Below are 21,635 nucleotides of genomic sequence, written 5' to 3'. Positions count from 1 at the left end.
AAGCAAACATAACCATCATAGTCACATGAAAATTTCTCTAGATCACTAATTTTTTTCAATTTTGTCTCTTTTATTCAATGCAAAAAATTGATGCTTTAGGGTCAAATTACTATGTCTTTAAATAAGCTAAGAAGAGAGAGATAGTAGAGAGGGGGAAATAGGAAATAACAACAATTCAGTGGGTCTGCGCGGTTTTTGTTTTAGTTTGTTTAATAAATATGAAAAGAATGAATAAATAAAGAACTGAAGGAGGGCAGAGTCAAAATGGTGGAGTAGAAACAGGGACCTGCTAGAGCTCTCACCCCAAACTCCTCAAAAAACCTGTAAAAAATGACTAAACAAATTCTAGAGCAGCAGAAGCAAGAAAATGTCAGACTGAAGCAAATTGCCAGCCCAAGACAATCTGGAAGGTTGACAGGAAGGGTCTATCACACCAGGCTGGGAACAGCATAGTTCATGTCAGCACAAACAGAGCAGAAGCAGGCTTTAGGGGCCTGAATCACTGGTGGTTGCTGTGGATTCCAGACTTCTCACACAAACGCTAAAGACAGCTTCAAAGGTGAGTGGGAAGCATATCTTACCTGGCTGAAAAGGGAGCATGGTTGGGCCTCAGCACCAGCCCCAGGGCAGTTGCAACCAGTGTTAAAGTGGAGGCTGCTTCTGGAGACTTCGACTTAACAAAACTCAAAGCTCAAGTAATTGACTGGGAAATAAGCAAACCGGGGAAAAGAAACAGATTGTAGATTCTTGCTTTCTCAGTGAAGAGGCATTTTCTTACATCATTGGTGATGAGGAAGATCAAAGCATACAGTCAGAAAAAGACAACAAAGCCAAAGCTCCTGCATCCAAAGCCTCTAAGGAAAATATGAATTGTCTCAGGCCATGAAAGAGCTCAAAAAGGATTTTGAAAATCAAATAAGAGAAATAAAGGAAAAATTGGGAAGAGAAATGAGAGTGATGCAAGAAAGTCATGAAAAACAAGTCAACTGCCTGCTAAAGGAGACCCAAAAATATTGAAGAAAGTAACACATTAAAAAATAAACTTACCCAAATGGCAAAAGAGATCCAAAAATGAGAAGAATGCCCTGAAAAGCAGAATTGGCCAGATGGAAAAGAAGGTACAAAAGCTCACTGAAGACAGTAATTCCTTAAAGATTAGAATGGAGCAGATGGAAGCTAATTGGCTTTATGAAAAATCAAGAAATTATAAAATAAAACCAAAGGAATGAAAACTAGCAGACAATGTGAAATATCTCATTGGAAAAACTACTGACCTGGAAAATAGATTGAGGAGAGACGATCTAAAAATTATTGAATTACCTGAAAGCCATGATCAAGAAAAGAGCCTATACATCAACTTTCAAGAAATTATCAAGGAAATTTTCCCTGATATTCTGGAACCAGAGGGTAAAACAAATATTGAAAGAATCTACTGATCACCTCCTGAAAGAGATCCCAAAAGAAAAACTCCTAGGAATATTGTAGTCAAATTCCAGAGCTCCCACATCAAGAAGGAAATATTGCAAGCAGCCAGAAAGAAACAATTCAAGTATTGTGGGAAAACAATTAGGATAATACAAGATCTAACAGCTTCTACAATAAGGGATTTGGGGGCTTGGAATATGATATTTCAGAGGTCAAAGGAGATAGGATTAAAACCAAGAATCACTTACTCAGCAAAACTGAGTATACTTCAGGAGAAAAATTGGTCATTCACTGAAATAGAGGACTTTCAAGCATTCTCGATGAAAAGACCAGAGCTGAATGGAAAATTTGACTTTCAAACAGAAGAATCAAAGAGAAGTATAAAAAGGTAAACAAAAAAGAGAAAACATAAGAGACTTATTAAAGTTGAACTGTTTATATTCCTACATGGAAAGATGATATTTGTAAGTCATGAGACCTTTCTCAGTATTAGGACAATTGGAAGGAATATATGTATGTGCATCTGTGTGTCTGTGTGTGTCTGTGTATGTATATATACGTATAAATATATACATATATATATAAAACATATATATACTATATATGCATATATGTGTGTGTGCATATACATATATATGTATGTGTGTGTGTCTCAGTGTGTGTGTAGAGAGAGAGATGGTACAGGGTGAGCTGAATATGAAGGGATGATATCTAAAAAAGAAAAATAAAAGTTGAGAGGGGAGAGGTAGAATGTAGTTAATCATCTTACATAAAAGAGGCAAGAAAGAGCTTTTACAATGAAGGGGAAGAAGAGATATAACATATATGCTCAATGGGATATGGAAATTTATCTTACCCTACAGGAAAACCAGGGCGAAGGGGATAAAGAGAAGGGGGATAGAAGAAGGGAAAGCAGATTGGGGAAAAGGGCAATCTGAAGCAAACACTTTTGCAGAGGAACAGGTCAAAGAAGAGAATTGAATATATGGAAGGTGGGAAAGAATAGAGGGAAATATACTCTTTCACAACATGAGCGTTATGGAGGTCTTGTGCATGACCACACATGTATGACCTATATTGAATTGCTTGCCTTCTCAGTGAACATGAGTGGGAAGGAGGAAGGGAGAGAATGTGGAACTCAAAGCTTTAAAAATGAATATTAGAGGTTGTTTTTACATGCAGCTAGGAAATGAGATATATAGGCAATAGGGTTTAGAAATCTATCTTACCCTATAGGAAAATAGAACTTAAGGAGATAAGGGGGGTTGTGATGCAAGGGAGGGCAGTTTGGAAGAAATGGCAATCATGCTGTACTGGGGTGGAGGTAGGGAAGAGATGGGGAGAAAACTTGAAATTCAAAATTGTGTGGAAGTGAATGTTGAAAATTGAAAATAAATTTGTTAATAATATAAAAAAAGAACTGAGATATGAGAAAAACATTGGTTCAACACTGATGAATCTATAAGAATTAGGATTTTTAAAAAGTGAGAACAAGATATTTTAAAAATTGAAAACTACAAAGTCATAGTTTTCGAATAAAATTCTTATTAGTGGCAGCTAGGTGGCATAGTAGATAGAACACCCACCCTGAAATCAGGAGAACTCAAGTTCAGATCCAGCCTCAGACACTTACTGTCTGTGTGACCCTGGGCAAGTAATTTAACCCTGATTACCTCACCAAAAAAAAAAAATCCCTATTAACACTGGAGTCTTCAGTAAGACTTCTTCCCATTATTCTTATATTAGAGTCCCATCCTCTGCCTCTGGGGCAAAACAAAGATAAACCCTTGACAGGTCCCTATGGTATCATCTCTTCTTCCCACCAAACTTCTTGTTGAAGTTGGTTGTCCATGTTGTACATGAAAGAGGATTGGAATCATTCAATCTGCCAGCACCTTACTGTTCTTCAACCTACCAGGTTAATCAGTTGTGTTTCATGAACCATGATAAACTGCACATTCTAATTGAGTAAATTAGATCAGGATTGTAAGGAAAACAAAATATGATTTTCTTTTTAAAATTCTAATCTAATCCCAAATGGTGTGGTTCCAATGGTACAGGTTTTTCTTCACTTATTGATGAATAAAGTTTGAACTTTAACCTCAAAAGCAACAACTGGCAAATCTCATTGTTGTAGTTAAGAATACAGTGCAACCCACAACAGAAGGAGGGAGAAGGGAAAAGGAGCACCACATGCTTCACCTCACCTGGGATGTTATTCAATACTGAAGCTATTCAGAGTGGTGAACAAAAAGGCAACTTTCAAAAAGGGGTATAAGTTACTGAGGAGGAGCATTCCCTATACTCTGGAGGGGATTATCTGTTTCCTGAACCAGATTTGGGAAGAATCCAACTTCTTCCCTCCCCTCTAAACCATCACCCCCAAAAAATAACTATCTACTGGCTAATAGATTTTTTAAAAAACCACAATGCCAAATACCACTCAAGAACAAAATAAAACAAAATAAACTCTAAAAAGGTCCCAATTACCTACTAGGTTGGTACCAGGAAGCAGCTTCAATAGTTTTGAGCCTAGAATTAGTCTGTTTCAAAGTCATCAAAAGTATGTCTTGCTTTTTAAATCCCTCCAAAAAACTAGAAATAAGAAAAAATGAAAACTAGTACTGATCAGTTTCTGACAATACATAATTATCCAAAATTAATTAGCACCTAAATTGAGTTGAGTGAGGAAATGGGGACCCCAATAGTCCATGTCTCACACTAGAAGTGTGGAGTTGAATGGGTGTAGGGCATTAGTCATTATTGTAAAAATGAATTTTCATTTCTCTTCAGTTTGATTTAAACATTGCTTTTAGTGTGATGCAGACACCAACATTGCAGAGGGACTTCTGGAGAGGTATTCATAGCAGCATATACCTGTGACTCATTTTCAGTTCCAGAGGCTCCAGGACAGCCAGTATTGCCTTGTCAAATATCCATTTTTAGGCCTTCTGTGTAAGCACAGAACACACCATGTATTTGGCAATCTTTAGGTCTCAAGCCAGTTTTTCAACACTCTCTGGAGTGATGGACTTCTATTTGTTCTTGGTAAGTTTTTCAATAGTAGAAGGGTCATCTCTGAGATTAATTTAGCAACAAGCAAGAGAGGAACCTTGGACAGTGATTATTATCTCTGGTCTCCACTTTTCTTTCACATTTTTAACTAAGTATGAAAATACCACTGAAAGATAAATACATCTTTCTGTGGATAATCAAGGGGTTGTAATCTGTCATAATCTTCCTGTCCTGCAGTATCAAACAGTCCAAGAGTATAGGGCTCTCCACCACACAAAACCATGACTACACAATTGTCAAATACCATTGGTACAAATTCACCTGGGAATTTGTTTGCTGTATATGAAATCAGAAGATGTGCCTTACCAAGGAAACCATCATCCTTAACATCACACTTAAAAGTCTGCATTGCTGAAATCTTGCATCTACTTTCAGTATTTCAAATCAAGATAATTTTCTTCCCCATCTTGTGCTTCCTCCAAATTCCAGGTTGTTTTTAGGTTATTTTGATTAGCTAGGTTTTATTAGTTAAAGCCTTCTCCTTTTATTTCCTAGCGGAAGTACTCAGCTTCTCTGTCCCAATAGCTATTGGTTAGAAAAAGACAAATTAACACAATTCTGAGTACCTGTCACATTGGCTAATATGACAGAAAAGGAAAGTGATAAATATTGGAGTAGATGTGGAAAAAATAGGGACAGTAATGCATTGTTGATGAAGTTCTGAACTGTTCCTACCACTCAGGAGAGCAATTTGGAACTATGCCCAAAGGACTATAAAACTTTTTTTACCCTTTGACCCAGCAAAACCACTACCAGATTTATATCTAGGGAAATTTTAAAAAAAAAGGAAAAGGTCTTGTGTACTACAATATTTATAGTATCTTTTTTGTGATGGCAAAGAATTGGAAATGACTGAAAATGTTGTGATATATGATTGTGGTGGAATATTGTGATATAAGAAATGCTGAGTAGAATACTTTGGGAAAAATCTGGACTTACATGAATTGATGCAAAGTGAAATGAGAAGAACTAGGAGAACATTGTACATAGAAAAAGCAATATTGAATAATGCTTAACTGTGAGTGACTTAGCTATCCTCAGTGCTACAATGATGTAAGACAATTACAAATGACTTGTGTTTTAAAATGCTATCCACCTCCAGAAAGAACTGATGGAATATGAATAAAGATTGAAGCATACGTGTTTTACTTTATTTTTTTTATTTTTGGTCTATGTTTTCTTTTGCAACATGGATATTATGGAATATTTTGCATGACTGCATGTGTATAATCTATATCAAATTGTTTGCCTTCTCAAGGAAGTGCAAGGCGAAAATAGAAGAGAAAGAACTCAATTTGAAAATGAATATTAAAATTTTTGTTTACATGTAATTGAGAAAAATAAAATTAAAAATATATATAATATTGAAAAATATCCCTATACGTGTGTGTAGACACACTGCATATAAAGGTATATATGCATAAAAATATCTATAAAATTTGACCATTCTCACAAAAAAAATGAAGTATAGAGGAGGTGGGAGAAATTAAGTTTGAATGTGGGAAACTAAAAGGAGTATAGAAAGGGAAGAAAAGTGAGGGGGTCTGAAGAACCAGGACTTATGCCAAAACATGAAGGACTATAACATCTGAAACAAAAAAGGGACTATTTTGTACACGGTCTTCCACCTCCAGAAGTTCCTAAAACCTACTTTTCAATTCCTCCCACTTCCAAAGAACAAGGGACAATTTGGACATAAGTGCGTTGGGTGGAAAGTATTTTGGAAAATTGCTTTTGATCACTTCATTCCTTCCCATCATTCTGAAAGGACTAAATCAGGTTCACTTTCTCACTAGTCCTTATTTCAGTGACTGTAACAAGCATTTTTTGAGCTTATTTAGTTAACAATATACTATGCTTAGCATTCATGGTAAAGGTGGTTCAAACATGGTTCTAATTTGAGGAAATTTATAAATCAGTTGGAGAGATAAGAGAGTAATATAATGATAACGCAAAATAAAATAAAGGATGGAAGCAATAAATACTATTTAAGACAGCAAAGTGATGTAGTGGATAGAGTGGATACAATTTGAATAAGTTCTAAGCTCAAATCCTTCATCAGGCACTCCCTAGCGGTGTGACTTGGGGCAATTCACTTCACCTCTCCATCCCTCATTTTCCTCATCTATAAAACAGTGGCAATAATTACACCTATTTTGTGAGGCTACTATGAAGATTAAATGAGTTAACAAAATGCAAAGCATTTTGTGCTCTTTCAAGCACTATACAATTATGTACAATTATGAGAATTTTTGAGGGAGATATTACTTACTGACTAATGTGAATAATTTCTTTAATGGGGTACCAAAGTCCATCATTCTACACTGAACACCTGAAATAAAATACCCACTTTTAAGATATTTACCAAACTCATCCACATCTAATTAATTACTCAGTGAACAGGTACATATAACTGATTTGAGAATTTGTCTACTTTTGTGAGGAAGGCAGGGATTGTGAGGTAAGAGAAATTAAGTAAACACCATAAATTAGGAGGGGATGGAAAATGAAAGGAAGGGGACCGGAGATTTGGGGTCACTGAAGTTACCATAAAGTTCTCCGTTTTCCTAAGAGCAAATTGTATGTACCCTCAGTTATCTGTATACTAAATAGAAACTGTATGGTAAAGGTATTTTTATATTGTTGTTAAAGTTTTAACATTCTATGAATAACAAACTTTGAAGAATTACCATGGAGGGCTTCCAATAAAGCTGAAAGAGTGAACAAATTTTAGAGTGACAGAATCCAATAGGAAACAAACTGTGGTAGATTTCCAACCCAGGACAGACTGGAAGGTCGATGGGAAGGATCTGTTGCATGAGGCTGGAGGAGCACACGGTGCACAGGCTGTATCATTTGTCATAGCAAAGCCGAGCAGGAAGTCCCAGGCAGTCTGAAGCAACAGCTGCACTGGGAATCTCAAACGTATAGGCCCAGGATGGGAGTCTGGGTAACTGACCGAGAGAGAACCACAGAACCCCAGGTTACTGCAGCAGCTGCTCCTGAGACTATCAACCCACTGATTAAATGTTTGTAAGTCACCTAGTTGAACTTCTGGGAGCCAAGATGGCAGAGTGATTACTAAATGCTCTACCCCTCCCCTTGTTGACCTTGAAAAACCCATAGACTTATTTCCCCAGAAAAAAATCAGAGAACAGTGGGATCAACTAAAGGGGTAAACAGTCTCACAGTCCATGAGGCTAGGACAATCACAAATGAGGGTCCCTCTTGCTGTGATTGAAGGGTACCAGTGCAGGACCAGAGCTGTCTCAGACAGCCCCACCTCAGGGAAACAGGAGAAGATCCTGAGCCCCATGGGGGCGTGGAGCCCACAACCGGCAACACCAGGACCCCAGGCATGCCTCAGCACAGCCAGGGGAATAGGGAAGACACTAGTGCAAACACTAGTTCACCAACCACTGAGCCTGCTTGTGCTCAGGAGAGGAGACCTCCTGTGGCCAGACCACCCCTCCCCCACACCTAATGCAGCTAGCTCCAAGGGGACTCAGAAAGTCATCACCTGCCCTCTGCTTGGGCACATCAGCCAGCTCAGTACCAGGTAAGCTACAATTCTAGCCTTTAGCTGAAAGAACCAGAGGCCACAATACACAAAGCATATTTGGTCTAAATACGTCAAGGTCTAAGAACAAGAATGGTTGGATAGAGATCCCTGTGCCCCAGAAGCAGAGATCCACTTTAAAAGTGAGTAAAAAGGTAATAACTATGATCAACAAGCAAACTAGAAAAGTTAAGACCTTAGAATCTTTCTACAGGGGTAAGGACCAAAACATGAATACAAAAGAGCAGCATTGAGACTGTTCTCCTATCTGAAACTTCAGAAGGGAATATGAACTGGTCTCAAGCTCAAAGAGCATTCTTGGAAGAGCTCAAGAAGGATTTTAAAAGCCAAATTAGGGAAGTAGAAGAAAAACTGGTCAATGATTTTTAAAAATTTAAAAAAAGAATTTAAAAGGAAAAATGAACTCAAAAAGGAAGCACAAAACCTAACTGGGAAAATTGGACAAATGGAAAAAGTACAAAAACTAACTGGAAAAAATAAATCCTTAAAAGGAACAATTAGACAGATGAAAAAGTTAACTGAAGAAAACAATTTGATAAAAAATTAGAATTGGGCAAGTAGAAGTTAATGCCTCTATGAAACATCAAGAATCAGTAAGACAGAATCTAAAGAATGAAAAGATAGAAGAAAATGTAAAATATCTAATTGGAAAAACAATTGACCTGGAAAACAGATACAGTAGAGAAAAATCTAAGAATTATTGATTTACCAGAAAGCCAAGATGAAAAAAAGAGCCTGGACAATATCTTCCAAAGATCATCAAGGAAAACTGCTCAGAAGTCCTAGATCCAGGGCAAAATAGTCATTGAAAGAATCTGCTGTTTACTTCCTGAAAAGGATCCCAAAATAAAAACACCAAGGAATATCATTACCAAATTCCAAAATATGAAGTAAAGGAGAAAATACTGCAGACAGCCAGAAAGAAACCATTCAAATATTGAGGAGCTACAGTCAGGATCATAAAAGACCTTGTAGCTTCTACACTAAATGATTAGAGGGATTGGAATATGATATTCCATAAGGCAAAGGAGCTGGGACTACAATCAAGGATCAATTACCCAGCAAAACTGAGCATAATATTTCAGGCAAGGAGATGGACATTCAATGAAATAAGGAATTTTCAGATCTTCCTGATGAAAAGATCAGAGCTCAATAGAAAATTCAGTCTTCAAATACAAGCCTCGAGAGGCATAAAATGATAAGCAGGGGGAAAAATTTTTGCCATCGGTATGGGCAAACTGTTTACATCCCTACATGGGAGAATGATACTTGCTAATCTTGAAAGCTATGTATTTATTATGACATTTAAAAAGGATAAACATAAGTAGAGGGAGTGGTGGGTAACAAGTAAATGATGTGATGATAAAAATGTGATTTAAGGGTGAGAAGGATAGTAATGGGAGATGTGAAAAGGAGGAGGCAGAAAAGGTAAGTTACATCACAGGAAGAGGCACAAAAATATATTACAGTAGAGGAAAAGAGGAAAGGGAGATGATCATTGTTTGAAATTTACTCTCATCTGACTTGGTTCAAGGAGGGAACAACAAATTCAGTTAAGTGTAGAAATCTATCTAACTCTTTAAGCAGTAGGAGGGGAAAGGGGAAAAAGGGAGGGGAGGTTAAAAGGGAGGGAAGAAGTGAGGGAAAGGGGGAGTAAAAGGGAGAGGGGCTGAAAGAAGGGAGGAAAGACTGAGGGAGGCAGTGGTCAAAAATTAACACTATATTAAGGAGGGGAAGGGAGAAGAAAGAACTAAAAGCAAATGAAGAGAAAGAGGATGGAGGGAAAGATACAGATAGGAATCACTGTAATATCACTTCTATAATCATTTTCATGTATCAAATGCTTTCAGTGAGGATGAACATGGCATCTAGATCAGCTACCATAATGATGGTAAATTCTTCATCTTGAAAAAGCTATAAACCAAGACCAAAGTAGAGGAAGTGTTGGTGCATGGTTTTCTGTTTGCAGGTGATTGTGACTCAATGTAGCCTCTGAAGCTGAGACGCAACAAAATATGGATCAATTCTCTGTTGCCTGTGCTATTTTGGCCTGACAATTAACACCAAGAAAATACAGGTGCTCCATCAGCCACCGCTACATCATCCATATGTGGAATTTTCAGTTACAGAAAAAGGAGAAGTTCTGAATGCTGTAGATAAATTCACTTACCTTGGTAGTGTGCTTTCCAGGAATGTATGCGTTGATAATGAGGTTGATGCACACATTGCCAGAGCTAGCTCAGTGTTTGGGAGGCACTGGAGGAAAGTATGGGAGAAAAGAAGTATTAGACTAACTGACTACCAAACTGAAGGTCTACAGAGCTGTTGTGCTGACCTCATTGTTGTATGCCTGTGAAACATGGACAGTCTACGAGCACCATGCCAGGAAACTGAATCACTTCCATTTGAATTGTCTTAGGAAGATTCTGAAGACCACCTGGTAGGATAAGGTATCAGACACTGAGGTCTTTGCTCAGGCTAAACTGGCAAGTATTCAAACTATACTTCAGAAAGGACAATTCCGATGGGCTGGTCACATTGTTTGAATGCAAAATGTATGCATGACAAAAAGACTATTTTATGGAGAACTCACATGGGGTAGGTGATCATGTGGTGATCAGAAGAAGAAATACAAGGAAACTGTCAAGGTCTCTCTCAAGAACTTTGGAATTGACACGGAGAAAATGGCACAGGACTGCTCAGCATGGTGAGCCCACATCAGAATTGAAACAGCTCAAAGGAAACATAGGATGTGCAAATTTAGAGTATTTATCCCAAATGTTCACATGGACTGTCTGTGCCCAATCTGTGGCAGAGAATTCAGAGCTCATATTGGCCTGATAAGCCACAGTTGGACACAGTGAAACTTGATTTTATTATTCTGATTTCATTTTGGTCCCCTTTAAGAACGAAGGACAACAACCAACCAACCACCCAATCAATTCAATGTTGAATTAGAAATGTTACCTTTAGCAGTAAGAAAAGAAAAAGAAATTGAAGGAATTAGAATAGGCAAAAGTCTACCTCTTTTTGCAAATGATATAAGGATACACTTAGAGAATTCTAGAGAATCAAGTAAAAACCTACTTGAAATAATAAACAAATTTAGCAAAGTTACATGATATAAAATATATTAACCCACACAAATAATTGGCATTTTTACATATTACTAACAAAGTCCAGCAGCAAGAGATAGAGAAATTCCATTTAAAGTTACTGTAGACATTATAAACTATTTTGAAGTCTACCTACCAAAACAAATTCAGGAACTATATGAACAGAGTTACAAAACACTTTTTTTCAGTGACCTTATTTTATTTTTTTAATCTTTTTCTTAATTTATTTTAGTTTTCAACATTCATTTAACGAAGATTTTGATTTCCAGATTTTCTTCCCATCCATCTACTCCCCCCCATCCCAATAAGGCATGCATTTTGATTACCCTTTCCCCTGGTCTGCCCTCTCTTTTGTCACCCCTCACTTATCTCCTTCTCCCTTACTTTCTTGTAGAGCAATATAGATTTCTGCACCCCATTGCCTATATACCTTACTTTCCAGGTGCATGTAAAAACAATTTTTAATATTTTTTTAAAACTTTGAGTTGCAAATTCTCTTCCTTCTTCCCTCCCCACCCACCCTCATTGAGAAGGCAAGCAACTCAATATAAGTTATACATGTGTAGCTATGCAAAACACTTTATAATAGTCAGGTTGTGAAAGACTAACTATATCTCCCTCCAGTCTATCCCTCTCCCCACTAATTCCATTTTCAACTTTGACCTTGTCCCTTTTTAAGTGTTTGCTTCCGACTTCCCCCTTCCCTAGTCTGACCTCCCTTCTATCTTCCCCGCTGACCCTTCCTCCTTACTTTCCTGTAGGATAAGATGCCTAATTGAGTGTGTATGTTATTCCCTCCATAAGTCAGATCCAATGCGAGGCTCACTCATTTTCTCTCTCATCCCCCCTCTTGCCCTCCATTGTGAAACCTTTTTCTTGCTTCTTTTATGTGAGATAATTTATTCCATTCTATCTCTCTTTTTCCTTCTCACTCCTTAATTTTTAGATATCATCCCTTCATACTCAATTCACACTGGCCATCTATCATCTATCTATCTATCTATCTATCTATCTATCTATCTATCTATCTATCTATCTATCTATCTATCTATCTATCTATCCATCTATGTATCTATCTATGTATTTCCTCCAACCACCCTTACATTAAACAAGGCCTCATGAGATACAAATATCTTCTTTCCATTTAGGAATGTAAACAGTTCAACTTTAGTAAGTCCCTTACGATTTTTCTTTGTGGTTTACCTTTTAGTGCTTCTCTTGATTCTTGTATCTGAATCTTCAGTTCTCGTCTTTTCAGCAAGAATGTTTGGAAGTCCTCTATTTCACTGAAATTCCATTTTTCCCCTGAAGAATGATACTGAGTTTTGCTGGGTACTGATCTGAGTTTTATCCTAGCTCCTCTTACCTCCAAAATATCACATTCCAAGGTCTTTGATTCTTAATGGAGAAGCTCCTAAATCTTGTGTTATCTTGATTGCATTTTGACAATACTCCAATTGCTTCTTTCTGTCTACTTGCAATATTTTCTCCTTGAGCTGGGGGCTCTGGAATTTGAATACAATATTCCTAGGAATCTTCCTTTTGGGATCTCTTTCAAAGAGTGATTAGTGAATTCTTTCAATTTCTATTTTACCCTCTAGTTCTAGAATATCAAGGGCAATTTTCCTTGATAATTGCTTGAAAAAGATGTCTAGGTTCCTTTTTGACTATGGCTTTCAGGTAGTTCAATAGTTTTTCAATTCCCTCTCATGGATCTATTTTCCAAGTCAGTGGTTTTTCCAATGAGATATTTCACATTGTCTTCTATTTTTTTCATTCTTTAGGATATGTTTTATAATTTCTTGATTTCTCATAAAATCATTAGCTTCCATTTGTTCCATTGTAATCTTTAAGGAATTATTTTGTTATTTCCAATGGACTCAAGGCAAAATGCCTTCCATATCCAGGGAAATAACTATGGGATTGGATCGTAGATAGAAAGAGACCATTTTCTTTCGTATTATGTTTCGTTTTGTCTTGTTTTATGGTTTCTCCCATTCATTTTAATTCTTTTATGCAACATGTATTTAATAGGAAAGTCCCTGTAGAACCTATATAAGATTGTATGCCATCTTAGGGAGGGAGTAGAGAGGGAGGGGGAAATGAGGGGGAAGGGAAAAATCTAAGATATATGGAAGTGATTTTTGAACACTGGAAACAAATAAAATAATTTAATTTAAAAAAAAAGGATTTATTTTCTTCAGTGAGCTTTTGGACCTCCTTCTCTATCTGACCAATTCTGCTTTTCAGGGCATTATTCTCATCAGCTTCTTAGATTTCTTTTGCTATTTAGATTAGTCTATTTTTTTAAGGTGTTATTTTCTTGAGTATTTTTGGGTCTCCATTAGCAAGCTGTTGACTCATTTTTCATGATTTTCTTGCTTCACTCTCATTTATTTCTCTTACCAATTTTTCCTCTACATCTCTTAGTTGGTTTTAAAAATCCTTTTTGAGCTCTTCCATGGCCTGCAACCAATTTGTATTTTTCTTGGAGGTTTTTGATAGAGCAGTTTTGACTTTGTTGTCTTCTACTGGTTGTATGTTTGATCTTCTTTGTCACCAAAGTAAGATTCTATAGTCTGAGTTGTTTTTATGCTGTTTGCTCATGATTTCAGACAAATATTTGACTTTCTAACTCTGTCAATGTAGGTCTCTGCTTCCAGTGGGAGTGGGATGGGTGTATTGTCATAGGCCTCAGGGGTTTTGTGTCAGCTGTTCAATCCCTACCATCTGTGGGCCCAGAGCTCTGGAAGCAGGCATCACTGCTGCCACCACCACCAGCACTACCACCACTGCCACTGCAGGCACCCCTTTCTCCTCCACCTGGGGCTGGGGCTAGACACCAGCCAGACCCAGTTCCGCATAGTTTTCCCCTGAATTTCTATACTGTCTTTGGAGTTTGTAGGTTGAGAAGTCTGGAAATTGCTACAGCTGCCAGTCATTCAGGCTGCTGTTGCCTTCTCTGACTCTGTCTGTGCTGGTGTGACCCATGTTGGACTATGCTCTGCTCTGTTTGCAGACTGTTTCAATAGATGCTTCTTGTCCACCTTTCAGGCTGTCTTGGGCTGCAGATTTTTTTCACTCCATCATTTTGCTGATTCTGTAGCTCTAGAATTTGTTTAGAGGTGTTTTTACAGGTTTTAGGAGGGGTTTAGGGTGAGAGCTTAAGCAAGTTCCTGCTTTTACTTCACCATCTTGTCTCTGCCCCATCTACAAAACACTTTTCACACAAATAAAGCCAAATCTAAATCCTTGGGAAAACATCAATGGTTAATGGGTAAGCTAGGCTAATATAATAAAAATTCCAATTCTATCTAAGTTAATTTACTTATTCAGTGCCACACTAATCAAATTACCTAAAAATTATTTTGTACTACTAGAAAAAATAATAACAAAATTCATCTGGAAGAACAGAAGGTCCAGAATATAAAGGGGATTGATGAAAAAAAGATAGGAAAGGTGACCTAGCCATACCGGATCTTAAATTGTATCATAAAGCAGAAATCATCAAAACTACTTGGGCCTGGCTAGGAAATAGAGTGGGGTATCAGTGGAATATGTTAGGTATACAAGATCCAATAGTCAATGACTATAGTAATCTACCTTTTAATAAACCCAAAGAGTCCAGCTTTTGAGATAAGACCTAACAAAAACTGTTGGGAAAATGGGAAAATAGTTATGGTAGAAACTAGACAAAGATCAACATCTTACACTATATACCAAGATTAAGTCACAATGGATACAAGATTTAGATATAAAGGCTGATACTATAAGCAAAGCAGGAGAGCAATGAAGAGTTTACCTGTCACATTTATGAAGCATGGAAGAATTTATGACCAAACAGAGATAGAGAAAATAATGAAATGCAAAAATGGATGACTTTAATTACATTTAATTGAAAAGATTTTACACAAACAAAGCCAACACAATCAAGATTAGAAAGGAAGCAGAAAGCTGGGAAACAATTTTTACAGTCAGTGTCTCTGATAAAGGCTTCATTCCTCAAATATATAGACAAATGAGTCAAATTTATAAGAATACAAGTCACTCCCCAATTGATAAGTAGTTAAAGGATATGAATAGGTGTTTTCAGAGGAAGAAATTCATCATATGAAAAATTCTCTGAAGCACTATTGATTAGAGAAATGCAAATTAAAACAACTATGAAGTACAACATCACACCTATCAGATTGGATAACATTGTAAAACAGGAAAATGATAAATATTGGAGAGGTGGGAAAATTGGAAGACTAATGCATTGTTGGTAGAGTGAATTGATCTAAACATTCTGGAGAGCAATTTTGAACTACCCAAAGGGCTATAAAATTATGCATCTCCTTTGACCCAGGAACACTACTTCTGTGGCTGCATCCAAAAGAAATCATAAAAATGAGAAATAGACCCACATGTACAAAAGCGTTTATAGAAGTTCTTTTTGTGGTGGCCAAGAATCAGAAACTGAGGGGATGCCCATCAATTGGGGAATGGCTGAACAAGTTGTGGTATATGAATATAATGGAATTTTATTATGCTATAAGAAGTGATGAGCAGGCAGATTTCAGAAAAACCTGGAAAAACTTATATAAACTGATGTTGAGTGATGGGAGCAGAAGGAGGAGAACATGGGACAGAATAACAGAAACATTGTGTGCTGACTAACTATGATAGATGTCTCTCCTCTCATCAATGTTAGGATCTAAGAAATTCCAAGAAACTAAGGAGTCTGAATGCAGATTGAAGAATATATTATTTACTCTATCACTTTTTTGATGTTTTGTTTCTTCTTTCTAGTGGTTCCCTCCCATTGGATCCAATTCTTCTTTAAAACATGACTAATCTGAAAATATGGTAAATATGAATGAATATGTAGAGTCAATATCAGATTACATACTGTCTTGGGGAGGGAAGGGAGGAGGGGAAGAAAATTTAAAACTCAAAATCTTATTTAAGTAAATATTGAAAACTAAAAATAAATTGAAAAAAAAGAATGCTTGATATAGTTCTATCATTATATGCTACATTAACATCTTAAATCAGCCTTTGAGACAATTCCTTCAGGTCAATGGGCTCCTCTTCCCACATGCCATTTGAGTGGCATCCCTGCTATATAGACCTAGAAGCATAGCACTCTAGCATGCCAGTCTGCCAAAACTGTTCATTTGGGCATTTCATTACCTGGGTTTCTACATCATCCTTCTGTCCCTTCAACCACAAAGTCATCAGAGTTGATTCTACCAAATAATGCCAAGTGAACTTATGAGAAACAAACAAAAAAAAATCAATAAAAAACAAAAGGATGAAAAAATAGAAGACAATGTGAAATATCTCTGGGGGGAAAAGCAACTGCCTGGGAAATTCAACCAGGAGAAAGAATTTTTAAATTATTGGACTACCTGGACTACTTGAAATCCATGATCAAAAAAAAAAAAATAAAGAGCCTGGATATCATCTTTCAAGAAATTATCAAGGAGGTGGGAGCCAAGATGGCAGAGTAGAAGGACGAACTTACTCTACCTCTCCCTGTATAACCCATAAAATAACTATAAAAATAACTCTAAACAAATTCTGGAGCAGCAGAAGCCATAAAATGAGAAAGTGAGACATAGTTCCAGCTCAAGACTGGAAGGCTGACAGGAAAGGTCTACTGCACTGGGCTCAGAGCAGATCACAGCCTAGCCTAGGCCATATAGCACTGACAGAATTGGAGTAGGCTTCAGGGTGTGGAATCACAGGTAGCAACTGTGGTCCCCAGATTTCTCAACCAACAAATGCTAAAAACAGCTTTAAGTGTCAGTAAGAAAGCTCTTTGACCTGGGGAAGAAGGAAGCTTCATCTGCCCAGACTCCAGCCCTGGCCCCAGGGCAGTGGCAGCCACTGCAGCAACAGCATACATTTTGGAAGACCTAGCTTAAAGATCCTGGAGAAATCAAGAGGATAACCTGGGTCTCACATGTGAATCGCAGTCCTGGGGTGAGAAATGGCCTGGCGGGCTGCTTATAGTTAGAACTCTACTCACAGTTCCAGAGCAGAAAAGAGTGCTGGTGGTTACTCACAGACTAAAGCACAGGCCAAGAGAGGAGTAAACTTCACTCCCTTGATTGGGCCACCTTGAAGGAACTGAAAATTTACAGGTCCCTAGAGATATCTCAGAGAACAGCTACACAAAACATCGAAAGCTTAGGGTAGTATACCCGCCACTTGACAAAGGACTCAAAAGTCAAGGAACTAAATGGGAAAATGCCCAAAAAGGGGGAAAATAAGACTATAGAAGGTTATTGTCTTGGTGAAAAGGTATTTCCTTCTATCCTTTCAGATGAGGAAAAACAAAGTATACCATCAGAGGAAAACATCAAAGTCAAGGTTTCTACATCCAGAACCTCCAAAAAAATATTCAATGGTCTCAAGTGTTGGGAGAGCTCGAAAGGGATTTTGAAAATCAAGTAAGAGAGGTGGAGGAAAAATTGGGCAGAGAAACGAGAGTGATGCAAGAAAATCATGGAAAGCGAGTCAACAGCTTGCTAAAAGAGACCAAAGAAATGCTGAAGAAAATAATACCATAAAAATAGACTAACCCAAATGGCAAAAGAGTTTCAAAAAGTTAATGAGGAGAACAATGTTTTAAAAGGCAGAATTGGACAAATGGAAAAGGAGGTTCAAAATCTCAACAAAGAAAAGAATTATATGAAAATCAGAATGGAGCAGATGAATGCTAATGACTTTATGAGAAACCAAGAAACTGTAAAACAAAACCAAAAGAATAAAAAAATAGAAAACAATGTGAAATATCTCATTGTAAAAAACAATTGCTCTGGGAAATAAAACCAGGAGAGATAATTTAAAAATTATTGGTGTACCTGAAAACCATGATCAAAAAAAGAACATAGACATCATCTTCCAAGAAATTATCAAGGAAAACTCCCCTGATATTCTAGAAACAGAGGGTAAAATAGAAATGGCAAAAATTCAAAGATCATCTCTTGAAAGAGATCCCAAAAAGAAAACTCCTAGGAATATTGTGGCCAAATTGCAGAGTTTCCAGATCAAGGAGAAACTATAACAAGCTGTCAGAAAGAAACAATTCAAGTATTGTGGAAATACAATCAGGATAACACAGGATTTAGCAGCTTTTATACTAGGGGCTTGAAGGGGTTGCAATATGATATTCAAGAGGTCAAAGGAGATAGGATTAAAACCAAGAATCACCTACCCAGCAAAACTGAGTGTAATACTTAAGGGGAAAAAATGGAATTTCAATGAAATAGAGGACTTCCAAGCTTTCTTGTTGAAAAGACCACAGCTGAATAGAAAACTTGACTTTCAAATAGAAGAACCAAGAGAAAACATGAAAAGGTAAAGAGGAAAGAGAAGCCTTAAGTAACTCATTAAATTTGAACTGTTTACATTCCTACATGGAAAGATGTTATTAAAGATCATGTTTTTAAGTTTTATGGTAGTTAGAGGCAATATATACATATACATATAGATAGATAGATAGATAGATAGATAGATAGATAGATAGATAGATGATAGATAGATAGATAGATAGATAGATAGATAGATAGATAGATAGATAGATAGATAGACGGATGGATGGATGGATGATATGGAGTGAGTTGAATATGAAGGCATGATATCTAAAAAATAAAACTAGGGAATGACAGAGGTATATACTGGGAGAAGGAGAAAAGGAGAGGTAGAATGTGATAAATTAACATAAAACAGGCAAGAAAAAGTTTTTACAGTGGAGGGGAATATGTGGGAGGTGAGAAGGAATGAGATAACCATACTCTAATTTTATTTGGCTTAAGGAAGAAATAACATACACACTCAATTGGGTATGGAAATTTATCTTACTCTACAGGAAAGTAGGGAGGGAGGGGATAATGTGGGGCTCATAGGTAGGAGGGCAGATTAGGGGACAGAGTAATCAGAAACAAAAATGAAATGGAAAGAATTTGGAATTCAAAGTTTTAAAAAAACAAATACTAAAAATTGTTTCTACATATAACTGGGAAAAAATTAAATAAGGAAACACAAAAAAGTAAAGAAAATGGAAGAAACCAGAATCCTATAGTATGTTGTTTACAAGAATGACACTGGAAGCAGAGAGACACAAACAGAGTAAAAATAAGGGACTGGAATAGAGTCTATTATGGTTCAGCTGAAACTAAAAAGAAAAATAAATGAGATAGCAACTATGATCTGAAATATACCAGAAGCAAAAATTGATTTAATTTAAAGAGACAAGTTGGAAAAGTGCATATTGCTAAAAGGTACAATTGTTATTCATCTTTCATTTCAAAGAGGACCAGTGACATGACAGGTTGATGACTTGTGCAAGAATTGATTTAAGTGAGGCAGAGTTACACAAAGTCATCGGCATCACTCTCTCTTCTAGAATCATCAAAGTCCAGAGGCAAGAAAACTGACAATAGCCTTGGATGTAGTGGATAAACTTGGCATTTTCAATGTCTGGCCAAGCTCTAAGTGATCCACAACATATATTTCAGGCAACTTAAAGACTGTTAGCAAAAATTGCTCTCATCCGCCCATTCTGCCAGCAGAAATCATGCTTGGGGTAGAGATCCCTCTAACTTACCAACAATTTTGAGGCCAGTCTATTACATCTGCCTAGACAGTTTTACTGTGTGTCCACTGTGCATGCCACAGTTTCTTAGATCCATAGATACGAGTTGACTGACAGGTGGATGTCAAAGGTGAATGAGAAGCCCTGAAAATTGCCAAGCAAGTCATCACACCAGAGGTCCTAGTCGTTCCTGAACATGTTTTACACTCTCCAAAATAGTTACAACATACAATGAAGTAATATCAATACTAAACAAATGTGCACAAAATGGTATGGTATATAAATTCTTAAAGGAAAAGTTAAATGAGTTACTGGGGAAATAGACAGTAAAATTATCCTAGTAGGGAACTTTAACTTTTCCCTTTCAGAAATAGATAAATTCAATAAAAAAAAAACAAGAAAGAAGATTAATAGAAATTTGGAAAGGTTACATGTAATAGACCTCTGGAGAAATGGGGATAGAAAGGAATATACCTTTTTCTCAGTGCTACATGGCATACAAAAATTGATAATATGGTATGGCATAAGAGCCTCAAAACCAAATGCAGAAAAGCAGAAATATTAAATTCATCCTTTTCAGATCACAATACAATAAAATAATATTTAATAAAAGTCCATGGAAACATAGATTAAAAATTAATTGGAAGCTAAATAGTCCAAATCTAAAGGATAAGGGGGTCAAAAAACAAATTCAGAAACAATAAATTTCACTAAGGAGAATGACAACAATGACACAACATACCAAAATTTATGAGATGAAGGCAAACAGTACTTGGGGAAAATTTATATCTCTAAATACTTCTTCAATAAAATAAGAGAGAAGATCAATGAATTGGGAAAGCAACTAAAAAAACAGAGAAAGAACAAATTAAAAATCGACGATCAAACCACAAATTGAAAATCCCAAAAATCAAAGAATAAATTAATAAAACTAAAAGTTGAGCTAATAAAGAAAACTTGGAGCTGGTCTTTTAAAAAAAATAACAACAATAAAATAAAGTAACCATTAGTTAATTTGATTTTTTTTAAAAAAGAAAACTAACTTACCAGAAACAAAAATGAAATCAGTGAAAATTCACCACTGTTGAAGAGGAAATTAAAGCAATAACTTGGAGCTACTTTGCCCAATTATATGTCAATAAATCTTATAATCTAAGTGAAATGGATGAGTATTTACAAAAATACAAATTGCCCAGTTTAAGAGCAGAGGAAATAGAGTACTGAAATAACTCTCCCTTGGAAAAATAAACTGAACAAGACATCTATGAGACCAATGAGGAAAAATCCTCAGGACTAGATGGATTCACAACTGAATTCCACCACACATTTAAAGAACAATTAATTCCAATACTGTATAAGCTATTTGGAAAAATAACCAGTCTTTTTTTCTTTTATGACATAAATTTGTTGCTTTTAGTTAATCCAGGAAAATCAAAAACAGAGAAAGAAAACTATGACCAATTTCCCTAGTGACTATCAATGCAAATTTTCAAAATAAAATATTAGCAAGGAAATTGCAGCAATATATCACAAAGATGATATACAATGACCTGGTGGGATTTGTACTAGGAATATAGGGCTGGGTTAATACTGGGAAAACTATACACAACTATGTGGACACAATTACAACATTTTTCACACAAAGTCAGATCTAAATAATTGGAAAGTTAATAGTTACTCATGGGTAATATAATCAAAGCAATATAATAAAAATCAAAATTCTACCATAAATTATGTCTTCAGGGCCACGCCAAACCACCAAAAATTACTTTCTAGATCCAGGAAAAATAATAAAATTCATCTGAAAGAGCCAATTCTGAATAATATCAAGGGAATCACTGAAAAAAAAATA

At 36.4% G+C, this 21,635-nt stretch overlaps 1 protein-coding gene and 1 pseudogene across 2 annotated transcripts in view; both read right to left on the bottom strand.

Moving 5' to 3' along the window:
• The window catches only part of LOC140513412 (cation channel sperm-associated auxiliary subunit beta-like), a 257,769-nt gene that overhangs the window by 66,359 nt on the left and 169,775 nt on the right, over window positions 1-21,635 (bottom strand). The gene's annotated exons all lie outside the window — the stretch shown is intronic.
• Window positions 1,936-8,552, bottom strand: LOC140513415 (cell division control protein 42 homolog pseudogene; annotated as a pseudogene).

Source organism: Notamacropus eugenii, chromosome 7 (genome assembly GCF_028372415.1).
Source record: "Notamacropus eugenii isolate mMacEug1 chromosome 7, mMacEug1.pri_v2, whole genome shotgun sequence".
Taxonomy (NCBI): domain Eukaryota; kingdom Metazoa; phylum Chordata; class Mammalia; order Diprotodontia; family Macropodidae; genus Notamacropus; species Notamacropus eugenii.
The sequence above is the reverse complement of the archived record's forward strand: the minus strand, read 5'-3'. Positions and strand labels throughout refer to the sequence as shown.